General features: G+C 37.5%; 1 long non-coding RNA gene across 1 annotated transcript; it reads right to left on the bottom strand.

Moving 5' to 3' along the window:
• Window positions 1–9,858: 9,858 nt before the first annotated feature.
• Window positions 9,859–11,355, bottom strand: LOC129740188 (uncharacterized). Its single transcript, XR_008736138.1, has 5 exons — window positions 11,051–11,355; window positions 10,660–10,761; window positions 10,419–10,602; window positions 10,227–10,360; window positions 9,859–10,167 (listed from the first exon to the last, which is right to left on the bottom strand). It is a non-coding gene; the product is annotated as an uncharacterized LOC129740188 (long non-coding RNA).
• Between the last annotated feature and the right edge of the window lie 1,608 nt (window positions 11,356–12,963).

Below are 12,963 nucleotides of genomic sequence, written 5' to 3' on the forward strand. Positions count from 1 at the left end.
TTCGTAGCACAATGGATTACGGGAGCTCTGTGTACAATAACGCAAGCAAAAGTAACCGCAATATTCTCGCTGTCGTCAACAACCAATCCTTGAGAAAAGTCACGGGAACTACTAGAAGCACACCTAGGAATGTACTGGTCGCTCTCAGTGGTCAAGAGCCGGTAGACCTTAGGAACACATACATCGCTTCGAGAGAAATATGTAGGCATATGTCAAGAAATAATCTGATCGCGCGTCAACTAAGAACAATCGAATTACCAGACGATGTGAACAAATGGAATCAGTTCACCTACATGGAAAGAACTTATTGGATGAACAGAGAACTATTCGATAGCATTCAACCCATCGAGCGTTCTAGCAACCTATTAAAAGTCGAAGTATTTCCATATTTAGAAGGGCTAACGGTATCGAAACAAAACTCAAATCCAATGAGGCTGAAGCAACTGGCACTCTTCGTTATGAACGGCAGATATCGAGGTCGTTGCCGTGTTTTTACAGATGCCTCTAAGGATGGGTCGGTTTGTGGTATAGGAGTTTTTGTAGAACAAACAAGAACCAGATTATCACAAAAGCTTGCTAAAGAAACCAGCATCACCTCTGCGGAACTAATAGCTATCCACAAAGCCACAGAAATGATCGACCAGCAGTGTCTCGAGGGAGCCGTGATCTACACGGACTCGCAAGCGTCGTGCCTGATGTTACTTAACGCACAAGAATCCAAAGAAGCCGAAAGTATTTTGCTGAAAATTCTCCAAAACTGTTCACGACATCGTATCACCATCCAATGGATACCAAGCCATGTCTCTATTGGTGGCAACGAAGTGCACTGGCAAAACACAGTCTCCAGTCAGAACAGGTGATCGAAAACGGGTACATGCTTACGGATGGTTTCAACGCTCTGAAGAAAATACTGGCTGAAAACACAACAGATTGGTACACACGTTACTCTACTGAAAAAGGAAAAAATTTCCATACGATACAACCGGAATTTTCCACCGCACCATGGTTTGTGGGAAAGAACTTAAACGGAAAAGATGTAAGGCTACTAAATCGCTTGATGGCCGGCCACGACTTTTCCAAGCACTGGCTGGCGAAAATGAAAATATACGACGATGCAGACTGCGAACTTTGCAAAGTACCTGAAACTTCAAATCACATCATTTTCTGCTGCCCACGTTTCGCCACGACAAGGAGGAAGTACGATTTCAATACCAAGTACACGAATCTGCAGGAGCTATTCAAATCTAAAGATATAACCTTTTACGAAGAAGTAGCTAAATTCACCAAAGAAATCAAAATTGATTTGTAATCAACATGAAACCGTAAACAGGGCATATAGTCTTAGTTACTGGCCCTTACCCCCGAACGGCTGAGCTGAAGGGCTGAAGCATGATGCCTCTAGATATGGTGGTCTCTCTTTGGCAAAAAGTAGACGAGGGTTGGATGCGGAGGAGGAGCCGAAATTTGACAGCTGGCTGTTCGGCTGGCTGCTGGCTGGCTGGGATGCCAGGTGCTCTGATTTTTTGTAAAACACGAAGTTTTGCCAATCACCAAGATATTGCTTAGACAAAGATTTCGCCTTGATTTTTGCAAATATAATTCATAGAATCGAAACAAAATCTTCCGGCTGAGCTCCGGGCTGGTAAGCAAAGCTGGAAGAAGTTGGACCTATAAACGACGGTGCCAGCTTTGTCGGTAGCGGTGAGTAACATTAATTTTGCATTACTTATGACAAATTTATGCTTCTTCAACACTTTTTTCTTTCAAGAGCTATCTAGAAGCAGCAGAAAGTCATCGAATCGGATGGTAACATGGCGAGGCGTTACATTCCATCGTCCGAGAAGCGCCCTCCTGCAGGAACATCCGATCTTCATCGAGATGAAAAAGCTGCTTCAGGAGGACCCCCGTCTGTTGCCATCGCTGCTCCAGAAGATCCAATCGAGTAATCCGGATCTGATGGGTAGCATTTGGGAAAATCAGATGAAGTTTTTGGCACATTTGAATGATGGGACCGATGAGCTGAAATAGGAAAATAGGCGCAACGTTAGGCGCCTGAGCAGCATGACGATAAGTCCGATGAGTGGGTTGGGGAATCAGTTCGATCCACTGCAGACTGTTGATTTTCATCCAACACTTTTCGATTGGAGGGAAACAAAATAGCTCTTTGGATAAGGTAACAAGAATAAGGAACAAGCAACATCCGGTTTAGGGTTTTGGTTGTTTGTTCCACCCTTTAAGATCCTTTCTATCATAACGGTCAATGAAAAGTTTTTCTTTTTCGGAACATACGGATAGACCGAACTGTATTGTAATTTTATTATAAAAAAATGTTTAGAATACAAATTAATTCATTGAATATACTCATATCATTGCTTTTTTTTCGAAAACTCAATTTAAATATAATAAAATAAACTAAACCCCAGTACGGTTTTGAATCTTTTGATCTTTCGTTTACGATTGGCTTGTGCACATACACACTTTTTTGCCATCTGATTTTTTATCTCTAACACCTGGCATCCCTGGACCCCCTTTTTCGTAAACACTACAGCCAGCTGTCAAAACTTTTTTCAATATGGCGGAATGGCGATTTGGCATATGAGATCACCATACTAGAGGCATCATGGGCTGAAGCTGTTCAAGTAAAAAGAAGAAGAAGAAGAAGGCTTAGCTTGTACATCAGTTCATCAGTGCTTATAGTCAGCTCATATTCCATCTCCTTTCGTGCTAAATGATGAGCGGAAAAATTCGCATATGTGTTTTGTATTTCTGAATCCATTTTTATTTAATTTTTTTGGTACTAAAATATACAAGAAATATATTACCACCAATTGTAAATTTTAAACACTATGAATAAATAAATTTTGAAATAACTAAGTAATAAATAAATTGTTAACACTATAATAAATAAATTGTAAATAACTAAATTTTCAACGCTGAATTTTTGATACACATTCCACAATAAATAAACTTTTACCTGTGATCAGTACATGAACTTCAAACACTTCAAACACTCAAATTCTAATTCTTACAATCGTTCAGAGGACGATTCGGGCATAATCAGGAACTGATTTTCGTTCCTCTCCGGGGAATGGGAAAATGTAAAATACTGGCTGAAAACACAACAGATTGGTACACACGTTACTCTACTGAAAAAGGAAAAAATTTCCATACGATACAACCGGAATTTTCCACCGCACCATGGTTTGTGGGAAAGAACTTAAACGGAAAAGATGTAAGGCTACTAAATCGCTTGATGGCCGGCCACGACTTTTCCAAGCACTGGCTGGCGAAAATGAAAATATACGACGATGCAGACTGCGAACTTTGCAAAGTACCTGAAACTTCAAATCACATCATTTTCTGCTGCCCACGTTTCGCCACGACAAGGAGGAAGTACGATTTCAATACCAAGTACACGAATCTGCAGGAGCTATTCAAATCTAAAGATATAACCTTTTACGAAGAAGTAGCTAAATTCACCAAAGAAATCAAAATTGATTTGTAATCAACATGAAACCGTAAACAGGGCATATAGTCTTAGTTACTGGCCCTTACCCCCGAACGGCTGAGCTGAAGGGCTGAAGCATGATGCCTCTAGATATGGTGGTCTCTCTTTGGCAAAAAGTAGACGAGGGTTGGATGCGGAGGAGGAGCCGAAATTTGACAGCTGGCTGTTCGGCTGGCTGCTGGCTGGCTGGGATGCCAGGTGCTCTGATTTTTTGTAAAACACGAAGTTTTGCCAATCACCAAGATATTGCTTAGACAAAGATTTCGCCTTGATTTTTGCAAATATAATTCATAGAATCGAAACAAAATCTTCCGGCTGAGCTCCGGGCTGGTAAGCAAAGCTGGAAGAAGTTGGACCTATAAACGACGGTGCCAGCTTTGTCGGTAGCGGTGAGTAACATTAATTTTGCATTACTTATGACAAATTTATGCTTCTTCAACACTTTTTTCTTTCAAGAGCTATCTAGAAGCAGCAGAAAGTCATCGAATCGGATGGTAACATGGCGAGGCGTTACATTCCATCGTCCGAGAAGCGCCCTCCTGCAGGAACATCCGATCTTCATCGAGATGAAAAAGCTGCTTCAGGAGGACCCCCGTCTGTTGCCATCGCTGCTCCAGAAGATCCAATCGAGTAATCCGGATCTGATGGGTAGCATTTGGGAAAATCAGATGAAGTTTTTGGCACATTTGAATGATGGGACCGATGAGCTGAAATAGGAAAATAGGCGCAACGTTAGGCGCCTGAGCAGCATGACGATAAGTCCGATGAGTGGGTTGGGGAATCAGTTCGATCCACTGCAGACTGTTGATTTTCATCCAACACTTTTCGATTGGAGGGAAACAAAATAGCTCTTTGGATAAGGTAACAAGAATAAGGAACAAGCAACATCCGGTTTAGGGTTTTGGTTGTTTGTTCCACCCTTTAAGATCCTTTCTATCATAACGGTCAATGAAAAGTTTTTCTTTTTCGGAACATACGGATAGACCGAACTGTATTGTAATTTTATTATAAAAAAATGTTTAGAATACAAATTAATTCATTGAATATACTCATATCATTGCTTTTTTTTCGAAAACTCAATTTAAATATAATAAAATAAACTAAACCCCAGTACGGTTTTGAATCTTTTGATCTTTCGTTTACGATTGGCTTGTGCACATACACACTTTTTTGCCATCTGATTTTTTATCTCTAACACCTGGCATCCCTGGACCCCCTTTTTCGTAAACACTACAGCCAGCTGTCAAAACTTTTTTCAATATGGCGGAATGGCGATTTGGCATATGAGATCACCATACTAGAGGCATCATGGGCTGAAGCTGTTCAAGTAAAAAGAAGAAGAAGAAGAAGGCTTAGCTTGTACATCAGTTCATCAGTGCTTATAGTCAGCTCATATTCCATCTCCTTTCGTGCTAAATGATGAGCGGAAAAATTCGCATATGTGTTTTGTATTTCTGAATCCATTTTTATTTAATTTTTTTGGTACTAAAATATACAAGAAATATATTACCACCAATTGTAAATTTTAAACACTATGAATAAATAAATTTTGAAATAACTAAGTAATAAATAAATTGTAAACACTATAATAAATAAATTGTAAATAACTAAATTTTCAACGCTGAATTTTTGATACACATTCCACAATAAATAAACTTTTACCTGTGATCAGTACATGAACTTCAAACACTTCAAACACTCAAATTCTAATTCTTACAATCGTTCAGAGGACGATTCGGGCATAATCAGGAACTGATTTTCGTTCCTCTCCGGGGAATGGGAAAATGTAAACAGTTTGTACTTTTTGTTTTTATGTGGGCGCCAGAAATGTAACTTGACAGCTACACTCAGTGGGTGGGGAACATGGGAAAGGGAAATTATGCTAGGAACTTAGGATCGTTTGCGACTGCTTTCTTTTAAACCCGAGACACTTTCCTCCGGAGAACTCAAATAAGGGAAATCACCAAGAATCAGATCAGACAAGGACGTAGAACCGGGTGGGTACTTCGCATGATGCTATTCGGGTCAAACTATTACATTTAGTTACACGCGAAACAGAGCTGGTAATTTCTAATCTGGACCGCTTTAGAAATGAAGTTTTGGGGAAGGCTCATTCAGCCTTAAACGTTACCACGGAACAATAAATGATGTAAAGCAGGGGTGAGCAACCTTTTGAACCAGTGGGCCAGTTTTGATTCAAAATCTTCTCGGCGGGCCGCAGTTGTATAAGATAACACTCGTCAATTATCCGCAGAGCTCTATAGATAAAAACAAAAAGATTTGCTAGGTGAAAAAAGTCAAATCGGAAAAACTACAAATTTTTAGTGGTTTTTTAATGATCAATGATATTTATTTCACATCTTTAAGAAGAAATTTTACATAGTTTTTATATGATGCAAACCTGACACAATTAGCCGAAAATTTTAAGGTATGTCACTAAATGAAAGTTAGGTTTTGTTGTCATCTTGGAAAACATTGAATTTTTTCAACCAACTGGAACTACTTTGCAAATATTGATTCTTTCAAACATGAACTTCATTTGTATCACACTTTTCCCTAAAACGAAAATTTTTCAATATCTTTCATCGATGCAAAAAAAATTTAACTCGTTTTCATATAACTTTTTTTTTTATTTAAACCGACGGTATCAACTCATTACTTCCATTCAAAAGTCATCTGTAGCTACATAAGAATATCACACAAATAACTTAAAAACGAGATATATATTTTTTTAAATTTGTGGTTCAAATTCACTGATCAAAATTTCGGTTTATGCACGTATTTCAGATAAGTCTTTCCACGGTCAAAATTTGCCCCCGAAGGAAATTTGCTCTTTTTTTCTGTAACTGGTGAGAAAATATTTTTAACATAACATGTTGATCAAATTTGCTGAATCCCTAGGAATAACAATAATTTTACAGATTCCCATGCAAATTGGATCTAAGAATTCAGGCTAAAATTTACATTCTTTGTTGTTATTTTTTTTAATTTTTAAAAAGTTTTATAAATTAAATTTCAGTGCTACTTGAAAATGATTTCTCTAGCTAGTATAAAAAAATTCTTGACATTATTTATATGAGTCGTTATTAACCAAATTAAAATACTAAATTTGTCAACGTTTGCTATAACATCAGAGAAAATTTTCCCAGATTTTTTGGATCAAATTAAAAATAAAAACATGGGTTTTGTCGAGAACATAGATTTTTTTCGGCAATTTTAACACTTAGTTTTAATTAAACTACCATCGAAATTAACGTTTTGGTCCAATTTTATAAATAATCATATAAAAAAAACTGCTGAGTATTTTGATCGTTCAACTTTATCTTTAGAAATAAAAAAAATCATCATCATGTGCTCAGCAATAGTCTTCCGATTATTTTGTTTGCGTTTTCCGACTTACTATTAGTTATAATTAGCCTTCAAGAAAAATTAGGAAAATTTTAATTTTAATTAGAAAAAAACTTTGAAATTAGAAAAAAGAATTGGACGTTTCTGACAATGATATTGAAGTAAAACATATTAAAAATTAAATTGAATATTAAAATTTCTGAAAAAATTTCACCAATCTAAATCTGATAAGTTCTAACAAAAACATGTGATGCAGACATATCAACTCCAGTTTATTTACTGATATTTAATGATAACTAACGATCTATTGCAGGAAAAAATCAAGAGAATAATTTAATTCCAGAAAGGCTCCGCGGGCCGCACACTGTGGCTTCGAGGGCCGCATGCGGCCCGCGGGCCGCGGGTTGCTCACCCCTGATGTAAAGGGATTAATGTTACTCTACCAAACAGAAATCATATAGGGTTCAATTTAACATGATTGGGGTTTATTCATACTAGTGTTCCCTACATACGTCTGGTGTTTCCTACATACGTCACACATTAATACGTTGAATAGATGCGGAAATATTGTAGCCCCGTTCAACGTACCATAGGCTCTTTTCCGGCGTCCCGGAAAAGCCCACGACCAGCAGTACCCAGCCAACAATTTGGTAGGCATATCAAAGGATATACGTACATCTATGTAGACAATAAACATCGTATAAGACGTTAGAAAAACGCATATACCTACCAAAAGTGGAGGCGATATATACGTACACTGAACCCAAATTCACTCTTAAAATACACATGATATTTCACTTAAAAACAAGGATCCAGTGATTTCCTTCCATTCAAGTGCGACATATACATTTCACTTGACAGTCACTTAAATTTCAAGTGAATTCATCCACATTCACTTCAGGCGTCACTTGCATTTGAAGTGAGAAAAAATATTCACTTCCCCATCACTTGAATTTCAAGTGAATGTCGGGTTGTAATTGTTTTTATTTTCAGAGTTCAAAATGGCAAATTCTAAATAGCAGCGTTTAAAGCTTATGCTGGATGTGGATTTTTCCCAATTCTTTACTAAGCGATTTTGGCGGTAGTTTGTGTTAAACGTGATGTAAGAAAAAGTTATTTAAAGGTGTTATCATGTTTCAGTTTGTGGGTTGAACCGGACAGATTTTCTGGTTTGCAGCAGGGAAGATTTAGAAGTCGCACTATCCGCAGTAACCGATCTGCCTTGGGATAACGATGGAATTTTCCAATCAATAAATGTATGGCGAAAGCGTAATGTAAGTATTTGAAATCGAAGTGGTGTTCTATAAATGTTCTTTTATTTAAAAACGCAAGAGATAATCAACTAGAAACCTACTTTGAAATTCAGATAAATTTCACTCGAACGTCATAGTGTAATTCACTTGACCGGTCACTTAAGTGAATTCACTTGACCCATCACTTAAAATTCAAATGAAATTACGTATGGCGAGAATTCACTACAGATGTCACTTATTTTTTAAGTGAAAATTATTTTGGGTGTACATATTTTGATGATTTTTTGATTTACGACTTCGACAATATTATATACGAGATTTACTTTTGTACGTTATGTTGCATTGGTGGTATGTTGTACGTTACATTATACAGTTCGATTCATACACATTTACGATGAAGGGATAATTGACAGTTCCAACCACACTTTATGCGAGGTGTTTTCCGCCCTTGTACGACTTGAAGCGATCTGACGATGAATTAGCGATTCACTCAGGCAAATTCTTATTATTATTTTCATAAGATACGTCTTATGAAACACTTTTTAGAGTGTAAAATTGATTTTCATAAGAGTCTTATGAAATTCTTCCAGTTTTCATAAGAATACCTTATGCAAAATAGGAGTACCGGCATTGTGGAAACAAAATAAACACATTCATTCATTCCGTTAGTTTTCATCGTCTAACGAAGCACTCCTGGTGCAGCTTTTTATTTTATAAAGTGAAATTAAATTGTATTTTTTAATGGTAAGTTTTTCTTGTAGTCGTTAAATTTATTTGCAAACTAAAATATATTTTCTGGTTTACTTTTCAGCATGCTGACCGGCAACAAACGCAAGGTCAAAGATCCGGATGTGACAAATTGGAACTTAATTGTGTGTGACTTAATTGGAACCGGGTGTTGATGTGCTGCTGATGGTGACCATGCATGAAATTATTCCACACTAATTTGCGAAAGAATAAAATGAAAATATCAAATATTTTGAATTTTTATTATTATACATGAAATTTCCTGTTTCCATAAGACCATCTTATGAAAAGCGGAAACTTCTCATTGAAGTAGGTGTTCATCTCAGAATTCATTCGCTTCATAAGTCAATCTTATGAATTTCATTGATTTTTCTTATGGCGCCAGTTTATAAGAGAATCTTATGGCATGCTTAAGAGTATTTTTCTGAGTGTTTAAGTCACCATTTATGCGAGGTGCGTTTTAGTCATATACGATGCTCAGAGATTTGAACATCGATTGACAGCTTAAGTCGTAGTTTATAGGAGGTGTGTTGTATACTTGTACGATATGAAGTAATTTGACATTGGATGACTGTTTAAGTGACACTTTATGCGAGAAACGATGAAGTTTTATACGATTTGTAGCAAATCGACACTCGATTGGCGATTTATATCACACTCTATGCGAGGTATGTTTCAGTCTTATACGATGTTCAGAGATTTTAGCATCGATTGACAACTTAAGTCACACTCTATAAGAGGTGTGATGTACTCTTGTACGATATGAAGTAATTTGACATTCGGTCTACTATTTAAGCGACAATTTATGCGAGGTGGGATGTACGATTTGTACCATTAAACGATTTTGCGAACCATTTATGTAGCATCTTATGTGTATTGATGAGATTGAAATACGATTCTTGTGAAATTGGCATTCATATAAATAAAATTTAAATTTTAATTCATTTACAATACTTTATTTATTTATTAAAATTCATAAGCTTTCACAGTTCTACAATATTTCAGTTACTATTATTTAAATCCTACACAGCTTTTTTTTTCACTTGCCCCAGATTGAAGCTATTATTCAATGTTTGATTTTTTCTTGAGTTTTGCTTGCTTCTAAATGTACCTGAGCAATCTTAGTGGCAGTTTTTTATCTTGTGACACTCCAAGCGACTTATTGGAAACATAAGTGCTCCGCATGTTTAAGATCCTACAAAGCAGATTGTGATGATTAATAATGGCTTATTTGATGTCTTCCTGACGGTTGATAATGGGTTCTAATGTGAGCAGCTCTACAAAAATACAACCGATGGCCCAAATAAGTATCTGTAAATAAAATTTAAATTTTTAAGACAGTCTTAAATCATTTGGTAATTACCATTTACTTCAGTGTTGTGAAGAGATCCAAAAAGCAATTGGATTGCTCGTCCAAAAAAAGTGACCAAAACTGTATTAATTTGTCTAAGCATTGCCATCCTTCCGACCCAACCTCACTCGTTGACCAAATATTTGTAGATTTCTAAAAAACAAAATAAAAACTATTCTGGGTTCTTCTTTCAATAAGTAAGCTTATTTACCGAATACCTATCCAGAATCTGATAAAGCAGGCTTCCAAACACAACAGGTTTCTGGTGATCTTGATGTCGCTTTTTCGCCACAAATTGAGTTCGGCGTAGTCAACAAGATGAGATTCCTATCTGTGTGGGGCAAGAATACCTCTATCAAATTGATCACGTTCGTATGATTGGATTCGCGAAGCGTCTGTAAAATAATAAATAAGTTAAGTTTGATCACTTTGATCGATTTTAAAATACCTACCGAGAGATAGATCCAGATTCGGAATTCGCACCGGCGTAGCATTCATTTTTGTTCGACCTCCAATCAACCAACTTTTGAAGAGTGGTGCTAGTTATTAGCGAGCTGCAGAGAAAAAAGGATAAAAACTAATTATCGACATGATTTTTTATCAAGAGCATTATTTTTAATCAAGGGGCTTAGTTTCTACTCTCCAGTCTAATTTTCATATATATTTTGAATTCTTCTAGAAAATTAAAATTGATTTCAACGTGTAATTAATACCACAGCAAAAAGGTTTTAAATTCTAACATCTTTGTCTGTTTTTTAATCAAAATCTGGTTAATAAATCTAAAATCTGGGATGTTGTTCTAAGCTAAAATTTACTTTTTAGCGAAAACCTATCCTAACTTACCATATCGAATCGGCTATCCGACATTGGCCTTTTTGGTATCCGTGTCGGTTCTTGGGATCGAACTTTACCCAGTCCATCGTGAACCTCTCGCGATCCTTACGCTGCTTCTTGGTCATTTTCTTCTCGTACAATTTGTGTCAGTCCTATCGGTCCTTGGGAAAGAACTTGACCCCGTCCAGGATGTGGAACATCAGCACAAATCCGGACCGTTTTCAGCCGGTTTACTATGAACCAACGGATATCAATAGTAGCGGTTACCTGAGCCTGTGCCGGAAATTCCAAATGTGGATGTTGGTCGATATAACGAGCCTCTATAATCAAAAGAGACGAAATGTCACGACCCGATAGGAAATTTGACAGTTGAAAAATTTCGCCGTTCACATATTTAGTTGGGTGCCGATTTAGTCTGGCTACGAATCACCCTACTAAATCAATGACCCTATTTAGTATGCCGATTAATCGGGCTACGCCTGAATATGAAATAGGTGCCATACTAAATCGGATGATGAGTAGGCTCACACAATTACGCATGATTTGGTAGCACAATAAGTTGATCGACGTAATCGGGGGAGATCGGTCAATTGAGTAGGTTTTCGTAGGACTCTATTTAGTTGGCAAACTTTAAGCCTATTTAGTGGAATGGTCATAACTGAATTAGTTTTTGACATGTGTTGTGTGATGGAGTTCATCGAAGGGAAAGCTTGGCCCACGGTTCGTCAGTGCTCATCAGTAGTTTGTTCGAGTGGCGAGCGGGTTTCTATCGGTTCCGTCATGACGACGTCAACCTGACCAAGTTCCCGGACGTTCGCCGGGCATGCCTGAAGTCGTAATCGAAGGTGTTCATGATTCCGATGGAGGCATCGCTGACGACGCCCTCACCGTGGGCCAGTTTCTGGATGAGGTGCCGGAGGTGAGTTGATGGAATAAAAAAATTATTTTGGAAAATAGTTTGATTGTTTTCCTCTTATTTCAATAGAAAAACATTCAGCTCTCGAAATCCGTTTGTACCGGTTGGGTGGAGGAGCTGGAACGGATTTCCACCTTCAGGTGCAAGCTGCTGTTGAGTCAGAAGTTTACGGAAGCCTTGGTAGATCGTTGGAGTTTTGCAGTGATTGGATGGCAAGCTTCTCCACAGGACAGGTCGTTTCCCGACCGGCTACTGTAGGATGCTAGGTTCAAAGATTCCGGCATTCTCATTGCCGAATGAGCCAGTTTGCAGGTTCGTGCTTTCACCATCAGGCTACCTGTCAAAAATTTACTTCGTCAACCACCTACATTTTTACTACAGACAAATAAAAATACCTCTACTGGACTTGCTCCGAGATACGAAACTGAACCATTTACATAAATCGCCTATTTAGTCAGATTGTACTTTTGCGGTCAATTAATCCAGCTATTTAGTCGGATTGAGTTGGGTGGTAGGAAGAAAAATCAATTTTTGAGGTCAATCAATCCGGCTATTACTTACGATTGGGTAGGGTGGTAGGAAAAAAATCGATGTTGGCGGTCAATCAATTCAGCTATTTAGTCGGATTGCGTAGGGTGGTAGGGAGAAAAATCAATTTTAACGGTCAATCAATCCGGTTATTTAGTACGATTTGGTAGGGTGGTAGAAAAACAATCGATTTTTGTGCTCAATCAATTCTGCTATTTAGTCGGATTGAGTTGGGTGGTACAAAGAAAAACCTATTTTTGCAGTCAATCAATCCGGCTATTTAGAACGATTGGGTAGGGTGATAGGAAAAACAATCGATTTTTGAGGCCAATCAATTCTGCTATTTAGTCGGATTGAGTCGGGTGGTTAATATTAAATAGCTCGTTTGATACCCCTATTAAATAGCTGAACGTCGAAAATCTTATCAACTTTATCGCCCTACTAATTAGGCGATTAAGTCGGTTCCTACACAATCATG

This window comes from Uranotaenia lowii, chromosome 1 (assembly GCF_029784155.1).
Source record: "Uranotaenia lowii strain MFRU-FL chromosome 1, ASM2978415v1, whole genome shotgun sequence".
NCBI classification, from domain to species: domain Eukaryota; kingdom Metazoa; phylum Arthropoda; class Insecta; order Diptera; family Culicidae; genus Uranotaenia; species Uranotaenia lowii.